At 37.3% G+C, this 18,893-nt stretch overlaps 1 pseudogene; it reads left to right on the forward strand.

Moving 5' to 3' along the window:
* LOC116644890 overlaps nucleotides 1-11,660 on the forward strand; it is a 122,551-nt pseudogene extending 110,891 nt beyond the window's left edge.
* The last annotated feature ends 7,233 nt before the right edge of the window (nucleotides 11,661-18,893 follow it).

Below are 18,893 nucleotides of genomic sequence, written 5' to 3' on the forward strand. Positions count from 1 at the left end.
TTTTGGCTTCTGAAGTTTCAGATGAGAAATCCACTGTTATTTGAACTGATGTTTCCATATAAGCAATGTGCCATTTCTATCCGGCTGTTTTTGAATGTTTTCTTTGGTTTTAGTTTTTAATTTAATTAGTTAAGGTTTAATTATGTTGAATCTTTGTATGGCTTTTTTTATATACTTATTTGGGGGTGGACTCAGCTTCTTGAATCTGTAGGATTATGTCTTTCACTAAATTTAGGAAGTTTTAGCCACTGTATCTTTAAATACATTTCAGCCCTCAATCTTTGTACCCTCATCTGGGGACTCTGATGATACAAATATTAGTTCTTTTTTAATTGTCCCAGGATTCCTTGAGACTCTCTTCCTTTCATTGTTATTTTCATTCATTTTTTTAGTCTATTTTCTTTCTGTTGTTTAGATTGAACAAACTGCTGATTTGTTCTCAATGTTACTGACTCTACCCATTGTCATCTCCACTCAAACCTTGAGCCCATCCAGGATTTTATTACAATTATTCTATTTTCCAGTCATATAATTTCAGTTTTGTTCATTTTTGTAATGTATGTTACTTAGGTAAGAGTTTCTAATTTTTTTCATTTTTTAAAGAGAATTTTAAATTATTTGTTGAGTATCTATATGATAGCTGCTTTAAAATACTGTCAGATAATTCCAACAACTGATTCATGTCTTGCCTTTTCTTATTCAAGTTGTGTTTTTCATGGTTTTTAGTATAATGAGGGATTTTTTTTTTTTTTTGCATATATCCTGGACATTTTGTATATAATATTAGGAGACTCTTCATCTTATTTAAATCTTTTTCAGTCATCAGTATCTTTATGTAGTTTTAACATGTAGGTCCTGGATTATTTTATGAGCTGTAGTTCTGATGACAATTTAGTTTTGAGATACTTTGCCAAGTTATTCTGGTCAGTTTTATTCTTATGGTTCTGCTGAGATTTTTTTTTTTTTTTTTTTTTAAGAGAGAAAGAGCGTGAGCGGAGATGGGGAGAGGGAGAGAGAGATAATCTTAGGCAGGCTCCATGTTCAGCACGGAGCCTGATGCGGGGCTTGATATCTCATGGCCCTGAGATCATGACCTGAGCTGAGATCATGACTTGAACCGAAATCAAGAGTCAGAGACTTAAACGACTGAGCCACCCAGTTGCCCCATCTGCTGAGATGTTTGACTGATCTTAGCAAATATCACCTGCCCTTCCCAGTGACATTGGGTTAGGTTCAGGAAACACTCAGCCTTAGTCATTGTTGTTATAGTAGATTGAGTCCCCCCTGCCCTGGGGACAGGGCAAGCACTCTGCTGATGCTGACACTGTGGCCCAAAAAGCCCACTACTGCCCAGTGCGTGGTGCAAACATCACAGATGCTTCTGCCAAGAGCCTACAGGGCAGATTAAGGATGAGTTCCTGGACAGGCCCTGCTGACACTGGTGTTGGACAGCAGTGGACCTCCTTGTTAGGTCTCTACTGGGCTGTCCCTTTCCCAGTACATGGCCAGAAAGGTCAGGCTTTAATTGTTTTCTTGTTTTCTATGCTTTTTTGCAGTTCCAACTTGTAGGGCTCTTCTCAATCCACAGTGCCATATTTCGGGGGCAAAAAGAAAATCTAGGAACTCAATTTGGTGTCTTTTCTTAAGTCCTGAGATCCCTAGCCAGTCTCCTTTCTTCTTATCTTTTAGAGTCCTATTAGGATCGCATGCTGAATTATTTCTAGAGTATGTGGTTGTATTTGGAAGAGAGGAACAGGGGAAAATGAGTCTAGAACATCCTATCCCATCACACATTTTCAAAATATTTTATTGATCATTGTTCATGTCTAATAGCAAATGGGTTTGACAAAACACTTAAAATTGTCTATTCCTGAATGTGGATCTCTATGTAGTAAATTTAAACTGTTAACATGCTATGTAGAAATGTTTATTATTATAATACTAGTTATCAGTGAATTCTTTGTCTTTCTCCCAATTCATTCCATACTGTCATTGTGAATTCATTTACTCCTATCTCCTTAATATCCATGAGAAGAACACACTGATTTCTACCTTTGAGCCATGTTCAGAGTTTCCTACCAATCACACTGCTTCTTGAATCCCTTCTCCATGACTTTCTTTTCCACACATTCATTTCCTGGTGGAGTACTAAATACAAAAGTGTTGTCATTATCTCAGGAGTTTTTATTTTAATACAAGTTAGGATATGTTCATCCAAAATAATAACTGTGGTATTTCAGTGACCTGAAAAACAATTGGGAAAATTTTGAAAGATAAACCAAATCACAGATAAAAAGCACTCCATAAATGTTAATTGTTATTAAGGCAAAATGACAGGATTCAACTTTACTTTTGCTTTTTTATTCAATTTTTGAGTTATCAGAGCCATAGGAACCATTACAGACTATTATGCCAAATATTAAAAATAATCTTTCAAAGCCCTCCACCATTGTCAGGTTTCCCTTATAGTATCAGAGGGGTTTCTATATTAAATAATAGCAAATGATTTCAGATAAAATGTTCTTGCAACAGTTAATCATAAAAAATACTTTTTTACTACATGATGCATTGGTCATTTAGAAAAAGAAAATTCTTGACTAATATGTCATTATGAAACTTTTATCTGCTTACTATTGACTACAAATATTACTAATATCCCAAACCTTTTTGTTTTAATTTTAAGAAACTCAATTTCCAATAGCGGTGTCTTGTCACATTCATATATCAACCACTCTAACCTTTACATCAAGCTGTATTATATTTTATTATACTAACTTATCTGTGCCACAACATTTGTTGGCTAAATGGATCCTAATAGGTAAATAATCTTAGCTTCATTTTATTATAGATTTGATTATTGAAATATTCAAGGAAAAGAATATCCTGAATTGTCAATAATTTTTGTTTATATTTACATCCAAGTTTTGTTTTCCCCAATATGTGTGAGAAGATGACTTTATTTTGATCTTCATTGTGTTCTAGCCAACAGTAACTTGTGAATTGAAAAAAAAAATGGTCAGACAAATTGAAGACAGAGGAAATGACTACCAGCTTCTTAGAATAAGTGGAAGTTAATAATTTGAGTTGTTTGATCCCTAAGGTGAGAGATGTATACGTTCTCTACCATGGAGAACACTGGGCATGGCACCATTGCGAGTTCATTTATTCCTTAAATTAATCAATCAGTAGATACTTTGGAGTGCTGCTCCACATCAGGGAACATGAAATGATTTGGTGAATAAAATAAACACAGTTCTCACTCTCAGGGAGTTTGAAATTTCATGTAAGAAAGCAGTAACAAACAATGAAATGAGCAAATAAATGTGTAACTGTAGATTTTGATAAGTATAAATGATGGAAACTGGTAAAGGAGAGTGACAGGAAATATCAGACTGGTACAGGGGAGTGGAGAAAGGTGGTTGAGTTTAAGTGGGCACTCTCCACGACATTACATTTCAGCAGAAACCAGAAAGATGAGAATGAGCAAGGCCCATTTGCTATCACAAAGTCCTCTAGTTTACCTACAAGTATGACCCCTAGAGATAAGTATTTAGTGACATTTTTGCCCATGAACATGGATGATTTTTGATGTAAAATAATCTCTATTGTTTATTCACATTGTGGGATGGTAGTTAACATGGTAAAAGAATCAGTTTGCCAAGACCTGTCTCTATTCAGACTCGTCATAGTTTGTAGAATGGCTTAGTGATCAACATGTATTTCATAAAATAGATGTGAAACTCATTATCTTAAATTACTCCATTAAACAATCCTTTCTATGTCTCAAGATACATATAATTTCATAAAGTGCAGGGCAGAACCTTAGAACAGCTGGTAGGTGTAGACATGAAAGTCTCCCCTCACCTCCCCTATTTGAGTAAAGTTGAAAAGAAGCAACTTGAGGTCTTTCCCTGGGCAAGGGCTTAAACTATCCCATAAGAGTATTTTAAAGGACCCCTTTGCTTAGTCACTTCTGTCATCCTTTCTTTCCTTAACTGCTGCAGGGGAGGAGTAAGATGAGAAAAATCATGGAGAGCACAGGAAACAATATAGATAAAATTCTTTTGTCTGTTTTTAAATCATCACTTTTTAAAATCAGTCTTAATTGGAGGAAGAAAACATGATTTTTTTTTCTTTTTGCTTTATTTCCACAAATGCCTAATACAGTATTCCCTAACAACACAGCAAGTGATCTGCAAATGACATTATTTTATGATCTTCACAAGTGATGCCTCTAAGCTTTGCCATTCCATCTTCAAAATCTCTAAAGTCCTTTAGGATCCAAATTGTAGCTACTATTATACACTTATTATATGGCAGTTACTGATGTGCACATGCTATTTTATTTAACAATAAACATAACAATAACCCTCTACTAAAGATAGTGCTCTTCTCAATCTACCAACAAGGAAAGTTTCAGAAATATTAAGCAACTCAGCTAGTGATGGGCAAACTGAATTCAAACCCAAGACTCTTTTCTTCACCACCTTGCACACTATCACGTTCTATGGGTTGCATCCACACCATGACTGGGAAATAGATTTTATTGTTTAGAATAGTTCTAGATTTCAAAAAAAAAAAATCTGCAGAGATTGTACAGAGAGTTCCTGTAGACCCCCTCTCCCCTGCACCATTTCCCGTATCATTACATTCATGTGGTCTATTTGTTACAACTGATGAACCAATATTGATATATTATTATTAACTATAGTCCATAGATTACATTGGGATTTATTCTTTGTGTTGTACAATTTTGTAGGTTTTGACAATGCATAATGTCATGTATCCACCATCACAGTATCATGCAGGATAGTTTCATGGCTCTAAAAATTCTGTGATCCGCCTATTCATTTCTGCCTTCCTCCCTCTGAGTCCCTGACAAAGACTGATCTTTTCCTTGTCTCCATGGTTTTGCCTTTTCCAAAATGTCATGTAGGTGGCATCATGCACTATTCAGCCTTTTCAGACTAGCTTCTTTCATTTAGCAGTATGTAAGCAATTTTCCTCTATGTCTTTCTGTGTCTTGATGGCTCATTTCCTTTCATTGCAGAATAATATTTCAGTGTATGAATGTGCCACAGTTTGTTATATCCACCAGCCTGTTGAAAGATTGAGAGCCATCTTGGTGGCTTCCAATTTTTGGCAATTAGGAATAAAATTTCTATGAACATTCATGTGTAGGTTTTGTGTTGGACCTAAGTTTTCAACTCATTTGGGTAATTACCTAATAATGCAATGCTGAATTATATGTTAAGACAGTGTTTAGCTTTGGGGCGCCTGGGTGGCTCAGTCGTTAAGCGTCTGCCTTCGGCTTAGGTCATGACCCCAAGGGCCTGGGATCCAGTCTCCGCATGGGGCTCCTTCCTCAGCCGGGAGCCTGCTTCTCCCTCTCCCACTCCCCCTGCTTGTGTTCCTTCTCTAGCTGTCTCTCTCTCTCTCTCTGTGTCAAATAATAAAAAAAAAAATCTTAATTAAAAAAACCAGTGTTTAGCTTTGTAAGAAACAGCCAGACAGTCCTCAAAGTTTCTATACCATTTTTTTTCTTTTCCGCAATGAATAAGTGTTCCTATTATTCCACATCTTTGGTAGCAGTTTTTTATTATCAGTGTTTTGGACTTTAGCAGTTCTGATAGATATGTAGTAGTATGTCATCATTTGAATTTACAAATCCTGAATGACATATAATATTGAGCATCTTTTCATATGCTTATCTGAAGTATATCTTCTTCGGTAAGACATCTGCTCAAATCTTTTGCTCATTTCGTAATTGGATCGTCTGTTTCACTGTTGTTAAGTTTTAAGAACTCTGTATATTTTGGATACGAGTCTTTTACCAAATATGTGTTTTGCAAATATTTCTCCCTTATGTTTTCTTTTTCTAACAGTGATATTTGTAGAGCATAAGGTTTTCGTTTTAATGAAGTTCAAATTACCAACTTTTCTTTCATAGGTTCTGATTTTGGTATTGCATCTAAAATTGCATCAACAATTCCAAAGTCACTTAGATTTCGTCCTGTGACACCTTCTAGAAATTTTAGTATTACATTTTACATTTAAGTGTATGATCCATTTTGATGTAAGATCTGTGTCCATATTATCATTATATTTTTATATGTGGATGTCCAGTTGTTCCAGCACCATTTGTTGAAAAGATTATCTTTTCTCCTTTGAATTACCATTACTCCTTTATCAAAGATCTGTTGACTGTATTTGTGTGGGCTTATTCCTGGGCTTTCCACTTTGTTCCATTTATTTGTTTGTCTGTTTTTGTAGTTTGTTTGTTTTGTTTTGTTTGCATGTTTTTTTTGTTTGATTACTATAACTTTACAGTGAGTTTTAAAGACAGGTAATGTCGGTCCTCTGATTTCATCTCCAGAATTGTGTTGGCTCTTCTGTTTTTTCTTTCCATATAAACTTTAAAATCATTTGTTCATACCTCCAAAATAACTAACTGGAATTTTTATTGGCATTGCATTGATTTTATAGATCAAGTTGGGAGGAACTGATATCTTAATATTGGATCTTCTTATCTATGAACATAAAATACTTCTATAATTATTGAGATCTTCTTTGATTTTTTTCATCAGAATTTTGTGGTCATCCTCATATACAACTGGTATATATTTTGTTAAATTTATTTCAAAGTATTTAATTTTTCTGGTGTTAAAGTAAATAGTATTGTACCTTTAATTTCAAAGTCCCCAACTGTTCATTGTTGGTATCTAGAAAATCTATTGACCGACTTTTTATACTAATGTTACATGATGCAAATCTTGCTAAAATTGCTTATTCATTTCAGGAAGGTTTTTTTTTTTTTCTTGAATCTTTGGCATTTTCTATATAGAAAATCATGTCATATGTAGACATAGACAGTTTTATATCTTTCTTCCCAATATGTATATTTTTATTTCATTTTCTTGTGTTATTGTGGTAGCTAGAAATTCTCATGCAATGTTGAGTAGGAGTGATGAGAGGCAACATCCTTGTCTTGTTCCTGATCTTAGGGAGAAAGTTTCTGGTTTCTAACCATTAAGTATGATATTATCTGTAAGTGTTTTTGTAGATTTTCTTTAACAAGTTGGCAGTCCTGTGTATTCCTAGTTTACTGAAGATTTCATCATGTATGGATATTGGATTTTGTCAAATGCTTTTCCTGCATCTATTGATATGATCATGTGATTTTTTGCCCTTTAACTTATTGATGTGATGGATAATTTTCCCTGGGATGTATTTCAAAATGGTTACTTTTCCCCTCTCCTGCTGAAATTCCACAAAGTTTTGTTTGTTTGTTGTTTGTTTGTTTATCTTCACCATGAGAAATCTGATGGAATTCCTGGAAATAAGACTCAGACAGATTGCATTTTCTGCTATCACGTCCGTAATTTGTAGGTTCAAGGTTGAAAACACAATTAATTGATCCCTCAGTACCCTTTAATTTACTCTTCATTGGCTTACATTCCCTGGATTTTGTTAGCCTGACTCTGATTATTATGCAAGTTTGATCTGAGGTATTAACTGTCATTCTGTTTCTGATGCTTGGGAACTATTCCTCACACCTGATGGTAGTACTTGGAGGTATTGTTGGCCTGTCACCCATGACCATAATCAAATCTGGCAATGACCTAAGTCTACTGAACCTTTCAACCAAGACTATGAAGTTAAAGGGCCACAGTTATCTTCACAATTGATCCTTCCAGATTATGAATATTGAATTCACAGATAATAAAAAGACTTAAATATTTAATGGATGGTAGAATATAAAATCAAAATTGTCATAGGCAAGAAAAACCATAAAAAATAAGATACCGTGTAATTGAGATATATATGAAATGCTGTGTTTTGTTTATTTTGGAGTTTTAAATTGCATCAAACATGGTTTAGGACAGACGTGTACAAAATTAAAAATTATTAGTTGGTTAGTAAACTCAATTTAATCCAGCCTATAACTACTGAAAAACTATTTGGATAATAATAATACTGGAAGTAAAATGTACTGCCCAAAAAAGAAGACTGCCTCTGTGTCTGAAAAGAAATCTTTCCAGAAACACCAATAGCAATCTTCACGACTAGAAAGACTATCATAAGGAAGATAATATAGGCCTATTACCTATTGCTAGAGGGCACAACTTGGAAAAACTCACAGAGATCTTAAGGAAGTATTTGGGACAATAAGAATTGGAGTGGATTCCTACCCCTGATGATTTTGAAGATGAGAACAGATATAGGATTTCACACTTGCATCGGCCGTAAATTATGCTAGATAGCATCTAACATCTTTGTTACCTCATAACAGTCTACAATTTTAATGATGCAACAAGATGGATGTCTTCACTGTCATTTGTCGTCAAGGACTGCTTAAGGAGAAGCTATAACTCTCTGACCATAAGCTTTAAGGGGAAACTAAAGAAGCACAATATATACCCAGTACCTAGGTGTCAAGGACCTGAAAATTTGCTTTCAGATGTAAGATCTTATTTGTTTCTCACGTAATCTTGCACAGTGTTATTATGGTATCCCATTTTACATCTAAATAAACTGAGACTTAGCAAGGCTGTGTTATGTGTCCAAAGTCTCCTATTTAGCAAGTTGAATAGCTGAGTCATCTGATTTTAAAGCCCATGCATTTATTAATCAGAACAACTGTTATTCCTCTTCCATTCTGACTATATTCTTAATGGTTGAGAGCATAAGGTAATTCTTGTCTCCCACCGATTTGATCTGATCTTATAAACCTGACTTTCCTAGATACAACAAAAATGTGACCACATAATTTTAGGGCAATACCAAAATTAAATTCAGAACGATGCTTGGCCGGACACTTTCACTTTGGAATTGATACTCCTGGAACTAAAGTTTGGTTTGGCACTCTAGGGATTCACTTAAGTTATTGTTCTAATTTAAATTATTACATTTATGAGCTTAAATTTTAGCTTGCTTGTTGGAATCTGTTACATGGACTGTAAAGTTAACTCCCTAATGCATCATTGTTCACCATTTGTAAAGAGAAAATATTTTGGTTATTTCACAATAGGTACATCTCTACACCCCAGATCAATCATTATGCCTGCTTTCTGCTGGGTACCTGGTGACATATTTGCATATTGAAGACACAAGGGACATGGAACAGTTGGGCTGTAATCTCAAGTTCTTGTTGCCAACTTCCTTAAAGTTCTAGAGTAATTTGCAGTCAAATTTCTAACTTGTCCTTCCAGTTTTATTTCCGTCTATATTTTTGTTTCCAACTAAACATAAAGTATACTGAGGTGCCAATGCTTGATGATTAAGGGTACGGAATCTACAGCCAGACTGTGTGGTTCAGATCCTGCCTTTATGCTCTTAATCCTTCTGAGTCTAGGTCATCTCATCTGCAAAAGAGGGATAATAATATCTCCCTCAAAGGGTAAGTAAATTAGCACATAGTAGGGAGGTCCTTGCACTTGGTAATAGCCCAATAAATACTATATATTGTCTTTACTTGATTATTATTCAAAGTGAGATATGATTACATATGTCAGACCATGCATTTTCTTTTCTTTGAAATAGAAATAGGTTTTCTTTTCTTCGTTTCTTCTCTTCTCACTTCCTTTCCTCTAATCCTTTGTTCCTTCCTTCTTCCTTTTCTTCTTTTTTTCTCCCTTTTTCCTTCTTCCCTTCCTCCTTTCTTGATTTTTTTTTCATTTACAAATATTGAGTTTGTTGTGAATCCACTGATGAGACAAGCCCACACATATATCTCCACCATTTCCAACTTATCAGTCCAGCTGTTAACACTGTTACTCTAGGATTTTGTGAGATACTAGAAGATTTCAGAGGAAATAGAGAACGTTTTCCTATTTACCATGTGCAGAAGCATGAGGCTCACCTCAGTAGAACTGATATGAGCTATTCCCAATTGTTAAGCCACAACAACATCCATCTATTAAGAAGGCAACTATATTGGGATCAGGGGAGGGCCAGGATAAAACATGATCTGCACATCAGCATCTGTTTTCTAATTAGGATGGCTCAGTGGCAATTTTCACCCAATTACTTAGTTAAATTTCATTCCTAAAGTATAAATATCCTCCGAAGGCACATGGGTGAAGTTAAATCAATAACTGCATTATTGTAAATTACTTCATAATTATATATTGATAAACAGAATAAGGTTATATGTTATCCATTTTCCATATCACTTCATACCTCAGACAACTTTGTAGAAAATTGCATTCTTATGTTGTTTTCAATCAGCTTTGTTTTGAAGTTTTTTTTGTTTTTTTTTTAAAGATTTTATTTATTTGCGAGAGAGAGAACGAGAGACAGAGAGCATGAGAGGGAGTGAGAGGAAGGAGGGTCAGAGGGAGAAGCAGACTCCCTGCTGAGCAGGGAGCCCGATGTGGGACTCGATCCCGGGACTCCAGGATCATGACCTGAGCCGAAGGCAGTTGCTTAACCAACTGAGCCACCCAGGCGCCCGAATCAGCTTTGTTTTGTATAAAACGCATTTCACCTCATTTTAAAGCAATACGATTTCAGCATAGCACTCCTTGTTTTGTTTAGATTTTCAAATCATATAAACTCAAGATATCTGAATTAAATGTTCTCAGAGAATTCGATGTGAAAAAAAAATTTAAGGACTTATAAGAAAAACATTGCATTCTGTTCTGGTTTTAGGCCTAGCTAGAGAATACTGGGAGACTGTAAAATAGTTGAAGTCAACCTGCCTCCCATCTATCCCATAATCCATCAGCTTAGAATATTCTCTTTATCTACTGATTTCCCTTCTACTGGGGACTCTTCCTCCCATGTTCTATTTGTCATGTACTTATTTATGCTGACTGTATGCCCTAGAACATTCACAATCATCTGATATAAAATATTGTGTCCTGGGTGGGGTGAGCTCTGAGTGGCTACGCTGGGTAGCTGGTCAGTGCTGGGGTCTGTTGTGGTCTGGTAGGCTGAATAGAGTCTTGACCAGGCAGAAGACTTCTAGGTGGCTGGGAGTGCGAGCCTCCATGTGCCAGAGATCATTCCAGGGCCAGAAAAACCTGGAGGAGAATGAGGCCAGCCATCTGGAGACCTCCATTTGGGCCCCAGGCTCCCTGTGCAGTCAGTTCCAGGGGAGGCTACCCCTTGAGAGCAGTCAGCTTCAGCTTCTTGGCAGGAGCCCCCTAGAAATGCTTGGAAACCCCAGCGCCAGGGCCTCCAGGCTGTGACTCCCTCAGCTAAGAACGCCTTAGGTGGCATGCCCCAGAGAATCAAGGAGTCCTGCTAAAGTGGAACCAAGTGGCTGGTGACAACCCAGGTGAGAGCCAGGAGGAGGAGGAGAGGGGCACAGAAGGGCAATAGCCCCCGTTCACAGCCTGAGCCAGAAGAGCACTCACCTGTCCGGAGCTGCCCCTGCCCCCTCAACCCTGGACCCGTGGATGAGGGAGTATCACGGACTTTCTGTCCAGACGGACCCATGTGCATACCCGCTGCAACCTCCCTCCAAGAAGGAGACTGCCTTCCAGAGCCCCTACTCCCTGACAGAGCCCCTCTGCTCCCCCAGTGAGTCTGACAATGACCTAGAGCCGGTGGGAGCTGGAATTCAGCATCTCTAGAAGCTGTTGCAAGAACCGGCTGAAGCCATTGTGACTGAAGAGAGCAAGGGCATGACTGTTTCTTTCATTTGTGACTGAGGAGAGTGCCTTCAGGTAATGTCCTCCTCCCAAGCGCCTTTCTGGGGTTCTTCTTCTCCCTCCTCTTCCGCATGCATGAACATGTGCAAGAAGGGACTCTTTTCTGGAAAACCCCACAGAGCTGATGGATCCAGCAGAGTAGAAAGTGTGGAAGTCTTACCTGCCTGGATCCAGAGCTGCTGACCTCACTGACCCCATCATTAACTGAGTATACCAGGCTCCTAAGCAACTGGAGCCACCTTCCAGCTCCTCATTTTGGAGGGAAGACTATGGTGTCCCCCACTTGCCCTGCTTTGAGCACAGTGAGGGGCTGGAAAGGAGCTCTGTATTGCAGGACACAAGCCACATCTGACCATCATGCCATCACATCAGAATCTGTGCATCCCTGCAAGTTCCTGAGGAAGCCCCAGAGTCGGCAGTGCCCTTGGACCACTGCTAACAAGGGCCCAGGTGGAGGCTGCTCGGGGACGCTGCTCTCCTGCTCCAGCCACATCTGGTCCTGCCAGTGACCACCTGACCCAGCCTGAGAGTGACTTAGGGAGGAAAGTGGGGACAGTTGTTCACTTTATTCCCCTTTTGGGCTTGGAAATTCATCCCCCACTTCAGCATTGTTGCTGAAGCCCAGACACCAGAAGGTATTGGGGAGCTCTGAGCTGTGTACCCAGGAGTGGGATCTTTCAGGAATCATCCCTTATGTTGCCAGTGCCCAGACTCTAGGGAACCCAGTTCCTGCTCCTGTTCCCCCCACCAGAGCTCTGCAAGAAGGGATGGGAGAGATTTCCAGGCCCAAAGACCCTGGGCCCACGGGTACCTATTTATACTCAGCACAGGGCACTGTGGGTGTGCAAGGAGGGGTAGCACTATTCAGTAGTAATTTCTGCCCTTGGTGACTTATTTAAGAAATCTGCTTTGTCATTTTATTAGAAAGAAACCAGCATGGGACTTCCCTAGATAACACCTCTTTTTCATAATAAAGACTCTTCCATAAAAATAAAATAAAATAAATAAAATGAAATATTCTGTCCCATTTCAGTAAATGTGGCCCAATTATTGGTTGAGAAAATATGGTGACTGTACATATACCTACTAATTAATGTATCACTTGTCTCTTAACCAGAGCTTATGTTCATGGCTTGGGTATGTCCTTGGTATGACATTGTTCTATGCTGACTTTGTTCCTCTCTGCAAAAAAAGACACTGGGAGAATGTGTGTGTAAGAAAAGAGCGTGTGTTTTAGGTGCAGTTAAACTTGCTCTTGAATCTATTTTCATCACTTGCTAGATTTTTTTCCCTCGCCAAGTCATTTAACCTCTTCCTATATGGCATGGATATAATACTTCTTCCTCTCACCAAAATAGCATTTAAATGAGATTACATGTTTATGACTAGTCTTGGTCATTAACACTTAGTGGGTACTCAATATATATGGTAAGGATTATTGTGGAACAATATTATTATAAGTTCATCATGTAAATGCAATGATCTTTCTGTTCATGATCACACTAGGTCTCCTCTTAAAGTATTGGTCATTATTTCTGTGAATTGAATTTATGGTTAGTGGTATTTTGCATGATCCTAAAATAGTATTTCTCAACCATGTGTAACCATCCATTAGTCCCTTTCCCAAATTCACTGAGCCAGAAACTTCAGGGATGGCTGTGTTTATATGCCCCACACAGGAATACTGAAGTGCCATCTGGTTAAGAACAACCAAGCCAAATATCTGAATAGGATTTGAAAGTAATATCTAAAGAACTTTTGCTTTCCTTCATGGTAATTTGCAGGGATCTTCAAGGAAAGTTGCAGTGTCAGTGTTTGGAATTGGAAAACTGGCTCATCAGATGTCCTGGGTAGGACCATTTCTAAGCAGTAGAGAGTAAAAATATAGTGTTGTGCAGTTTCTGGGTCCTGCACATGTCATTTTCATGCAAGTGACATCTAGGGACAATGAACAGTAAAAACACCTTCTAACACCTTTACTTCTAACAGTAAAAACACCTTATGGTGGTAGTAGTGGGAGTTTTGCCTTGACAGGCAGGCCCACCAAAGTTCAGAAGCCCATTGCTATTTGTCTGACTTAGGCCCTACTCTTTGCCTCTCCCTGAGTCACCACTTGGAAGAACTACCTCTTTTATCCTAGCTTTCACTGTCTTTTTTTAAATTATTATTATGTTCAGTTAGCTACTGTATAGTACAATATTAGTTTTTGATGTAGTGTTCAATGATTCATCAGTTACACATAACACCCAGTGCTCATCACAACGCATGCCCTCCTTAATACCCACCACCCTACTACCCCTTACCCCCACCCCCGTCCCCTCTGAAACCTTTAGTTTGTTTCCCGGGGTCCATAGTCTCTCATGGTTCATCTTCCTCTCTGATTTCTCCCCCTTCAGATTTCCCTCCCTTCCCCTGTGGTCCTCCATGTATTGCTTATGTTCCACATATGAGTGAAACCATATGATAATTGTCTTTCTCTACTTGACTTAATTCACTTAGCGTAATCCCCTCTAGTTCCATCCATGTCGATGCAAATGGTGGGTATTCATCCTTCCTGATGGCTGAATAATATTTCATTGTATATATGGACCATATCTTCTTTATCCATTCATTTGTTGATAACCCTTACTATCTTAAAGATGGTTCCCTAGGCATCACGGGATCCCCCAAGGCTTTCTCCTGGGTTTGCTTTATTGTAAAACATTACCCATTGTGAACTGTTGGTCAACCAGTCATTCTTCTCACCCTAGAACCCAGTTAAGGAGAAGTGGAAGAAGTGGAAGAAGTGGAAGTGAGTGTGTTGATGGTGTTTGGATGTCATCCACCACTGATTTTGTAATTAGCTCTAGAACCATGCATAGAATCATAGCCTCTGTGTATTTGGCCCATTATATTTTCCAAATTCCTTTATAAAGTTCTCTTCAGACTATTCATGGATGTGTTTTCTGAAATCCAAATTGATATTCTGAATGACTCAGGACATGATGCCTCAAGCCATATCCAAGAAAAGAGAAAAGTTGTGCCCTATGAGAAATTATCCACCTAAATCAAAGACAGGTGAGAGATGAGCTCAGGGGATAGAGAAGATGAACTTAACAAGTAGCCTTTGCCCACCTCTGTGATAAATAGAAAACCCCACCATTTTGAATAGTTTTATTTGCACAATTAATTTACAATTACCTAGATAACCTTTTAAAAAATAATCAAGCTCTTGCAAGATTTTGCATTAATATCTCTTGATGCCTCATAAATGCAAAAGCACTTGCATTTGAGATGCATAAATAATGCAAATCATATCTCTATCTCTCTTTAACCACCTAAAGTCTTATTTATAATCAGAACTTTTTTCAGTATCATTCTAACTGTAATACACCATTAAGAATGTCTCACAGAACATTTATAGTGTATTCTAGAAAGGAAATTTGGCATTAGTGCATTAGTGCCTTCTGTATTATGTGGGTAGAAATTCAGAATACCTTACTTGAAAAATGAGGACATGTTTCAAGATTAAGGATTAATTAACCAATTCATTCATTTATTCACCCACATCCATATAACAAATATTTATTGACAATCTCCTTATGAGCAAGGTGCTGTTCTATCTGGAATTTTATCAAGAAACAGGACAGATGGGGTTTCTCTTCTCACAGATATTACGTTTTAGTGAGGAAAGTGGTCAAAATAAGTAAACAAACAAGAAAAATATCAGGCTTAACTAATCCAGCAAAAATGACTTTATTTTTAAACCAAAACTCAGCATGCCCAAGTCTAAAAAGGAGTCATAAAAATATGTTTTTAAAGCTAGTTTTTAAATGTCTCCATGTTAAAATTGTTCATCTCTTCTGTTTTTATAGAAAAGTCACTTAGCCCTCTAGTATTAAAAGGAGAGAAAAGTCATGAGAAATAAAAAATGTTCGAATAATTGGTATTAAGCAAACTGGTGGAAGAAGCTCCTTTAATGGTCTCCTGGCATCGGGGTCATCCAGGTCAGGAATCAAACACCTTTTCTCTTGTTCGCTGACTACTCTCCTTACCCATTTCATCACATGCACTTACTCGGGTCACCCAAGTGGTTACAAATCTCCTTTGTTCTCATTTTCTAAGAGGGCACTTCTTTGTCACTGGTGACTCTAGAGAAGTCAATTATTTTTGACAACTGCTGCCCAGACAAAAGCAGAGATGATGGAAATGTTCAACACTTGGAAATACCTAGATTCCAAGTGTTGTGATTTCTAGGAGCTTTGGTCAGTTAAAATCTACCTTATTTATGTATTGTTTTATTTTTTAGTGAGAAACATCAGTCATATAAATGAATGCCAAACCAATTCTCAGAAGGAAATTGCTTTGATATGGTCTACCCTTAATCAATGAAACTAGTATTATATATTTGCTTTTCATATCAATGACGTTTGAGGATCATTTTAAGGATAGGTGTTACTCTGTTTCAGCCAAAACTCTCTTCCTGTTAATCTGAGCCAAATGTCCCATACATGGGTATACCAGTTTTTAAATTTCTGCAACTGATTTAAAAGCTATACAGACACCCATGTATGTAGGAGGCAAAATCTGTTTTTGGAACCTGTAGGAGCCACTTACATAAAATAAATAGAATTGTTAAATGAACAAACAACCTAACATTTAGACACAGAGGTATCTTTAAAAGTAGTAACATAAATATTAGTACAAGCAATGTGTCCAATTCTCTAAAGTCTATATTTTGAAGACCACCTGTGATAAGGGTGTAGTTGTTTGTAGTCAACAAGCAGTGTTGAAAGATGAGAATTGGACAACATGTGGTACTTGTCCATGCCCTGTAATACTGTAATTACCTGATATTGCCCTGTCTAGGTTAGTTTTTTCCTAGTAGTGAAAGATGTCTTAATAGAACATCAACAGGCTCCTTGATGCAAGGGAGCACAATCAAGCAAGGTCAGACCCAGGGGCCAGCAAACTAAGTAACAGGGACCAACAAGCTAATGTGGAGAAATTGAAAGCACAGATTATATATGGTACTCTTTACAGGAGCAAGATGCCCTCTAATGTTCCCTTCTGAATACAGGAAGGGTATGAAAGAGATGATTACTGGATTTTTTTCATACCACAACCTTTGTGTTTTTGTGGATACATGTCTGTTCATTCAATGCTTAGCCTGACCAACAGCGGCCTCCTTGAGAGAAAAGGACATAACTGATAACTAATTAATCATCTGTATGTTGTACAGTGCCTGGAAAAAAAATGCATGTCAAACTAAGATGATGATGAAATGAGTTAATTACAACAAATATGAAATTCCTATTTATAATGAAGTCACTTTTTCATGAGGATCGGCACTGGTATATTATGCTGGTGTCTTTTGTTTTAATTTAATCTCTATTCTAGGTATACATTGACATATATTTGTTCAAATGTGTTAGCCTTGTCATGCTGCTGGGCTCTTTGGTCAGGAAAATCAAATATATTTGCCTGTGTGTGGACTTACCTAACAGACATTCTACCATAAACAAAGAGCATTATACTCTTATGTATTTGCACAACTACCAATTTAGAATCTGAAGTTTCGCTTTTGATTTTTTTGGTGGTGTCTCTTGTGGTACCCAAGAAATTCAGAAAATTGACAAGTATTACATATAGAAAATTCAAATCCTGGGAAAATGTGCTGGAAGAGAACAAAGATATTTGACAATGATTAGTATATGAACACTGTCATGTTACTTTCTGTAAAAAGGAAAGTACCCTCTAGGATATCATTTAATAAGTTTCATCTTCTCTAGGAAGTCTTCCCTTCTACCCTACCTGCTGCTTCCACACACATGCATATCTCTACCATACACTCTTGGCTCAGTTGTGTGCCCTTCTTCCATACTTTTCTACACTGCATATCACGTGGGTCCTTATCATACTATCTACAACACAGTCTGGTTATCTGTCTATCTACGTGTCTCCCAATTGACCATAAACACCTAAGTGAAAAGAGCAGAGCTTATTCATATTTGAATCTTTCGTTTTTATCACAATGCTTGGCTCACAGTAAGCTCTCAAGAGATGTGAGTTGCATTGAATTAAAATGACTTTCACTTGGGTTTAACAGTAGACTTAACAGATGGCTTACCCAACTTGCTCAGGGGACAAGCCTCTGGTCTCATTTTCATTTGCATCCTGGCCATGATCTGGACTACTGTCAGTCATTATGGAATACAGAAAAGCAAACTGAGCTATGGTGAGTCAAACTAACTATACATAAGATATCCTTATTAGCAGAATCCAGGCCATCAGACCAGTCAATTGCAACCTATGGTTATCATGAAAATGCGGTTATGACTTTGACATTAATTCATCTTGCCAAAACTTCCTTTCACCTGAAAAATATTTATGCTATAACAATTACAAAAATAACAACATTTAGTGAACATTTCTAGTAATCCAAACACTTAGATAAATGAGATTATTATTTCAGTTAACAGTCTGAATAACATTATTAGATAAAAGCCCTGTACTAAGTATACGTGTCCATTTTTAAAGTATTTTGACTTACATTTAAAAATAAATGACAGAAAATGACAAAATTGCATAATTCCAGGCAAAATTCTTTTTAACATCAGATTTCTCTACCAAGATTTTGTTGTTATTGTTAATTCATCCTTCTATTCTCATTGCTGGTACACAGTGAATGCTCAGAAGTAACTAGAATTGATTAAGAGTGTACAATAGGCTAAAACCACACTATAATGTGTTACCTTACATCAAATCTCTTACCATTAAATTTTTCTCAAAAATCCTCACAATAGTCCTTTGAGATAGGTGAGTTTATTATTTGAGTCTTTTTTTTTTTTTTAAAGATTTTATTTATTTATTTGACAGAGAGATAGAGAGAACAAGTAGGCAGAGAGGCAGGCAGAGGGAGAGGGAGAAGTGGGCTTCCCGCAAAGCAGGGAGCCCGATGTGGGGCTCGATCCCAGGACCCTGGGATCATGACCTGAGCCGAAAGCAGCCGCTTAACCAACTGAGCCACCCAGGCGCCCCTATTATTTGAGTCTTAAGAAGATTAAATTAACTCACTGAAGGTTAAGTTAAGAATAGGAGCTATCTTTTTAGTCATGACTATCCATAAATGTTTATTGAATAAATGGTCAAATGCATTTTGATCAAGCACATGCTTATTTTAAGTAATACATTATTTTTTTCTTATTCAATAGGTATTTTTTGATCATTTGAAAAAATGTAAGAAAAAAAACA

This window comes from Phoca vitulina, unplaced genomic scaffold (assembly GCF_004348235.1).
Source record: "Phoca vitulina isolate PV1807 unplaced genomic scaffold, GSC_HSeal_1.0 scaffold31, whole genome shotgun sequence".
NCBI lineage: Eukaryota > Metazoa > Chordata > Mammalia > Carnivora > Phocidae > Phoca > Phoca vitulina.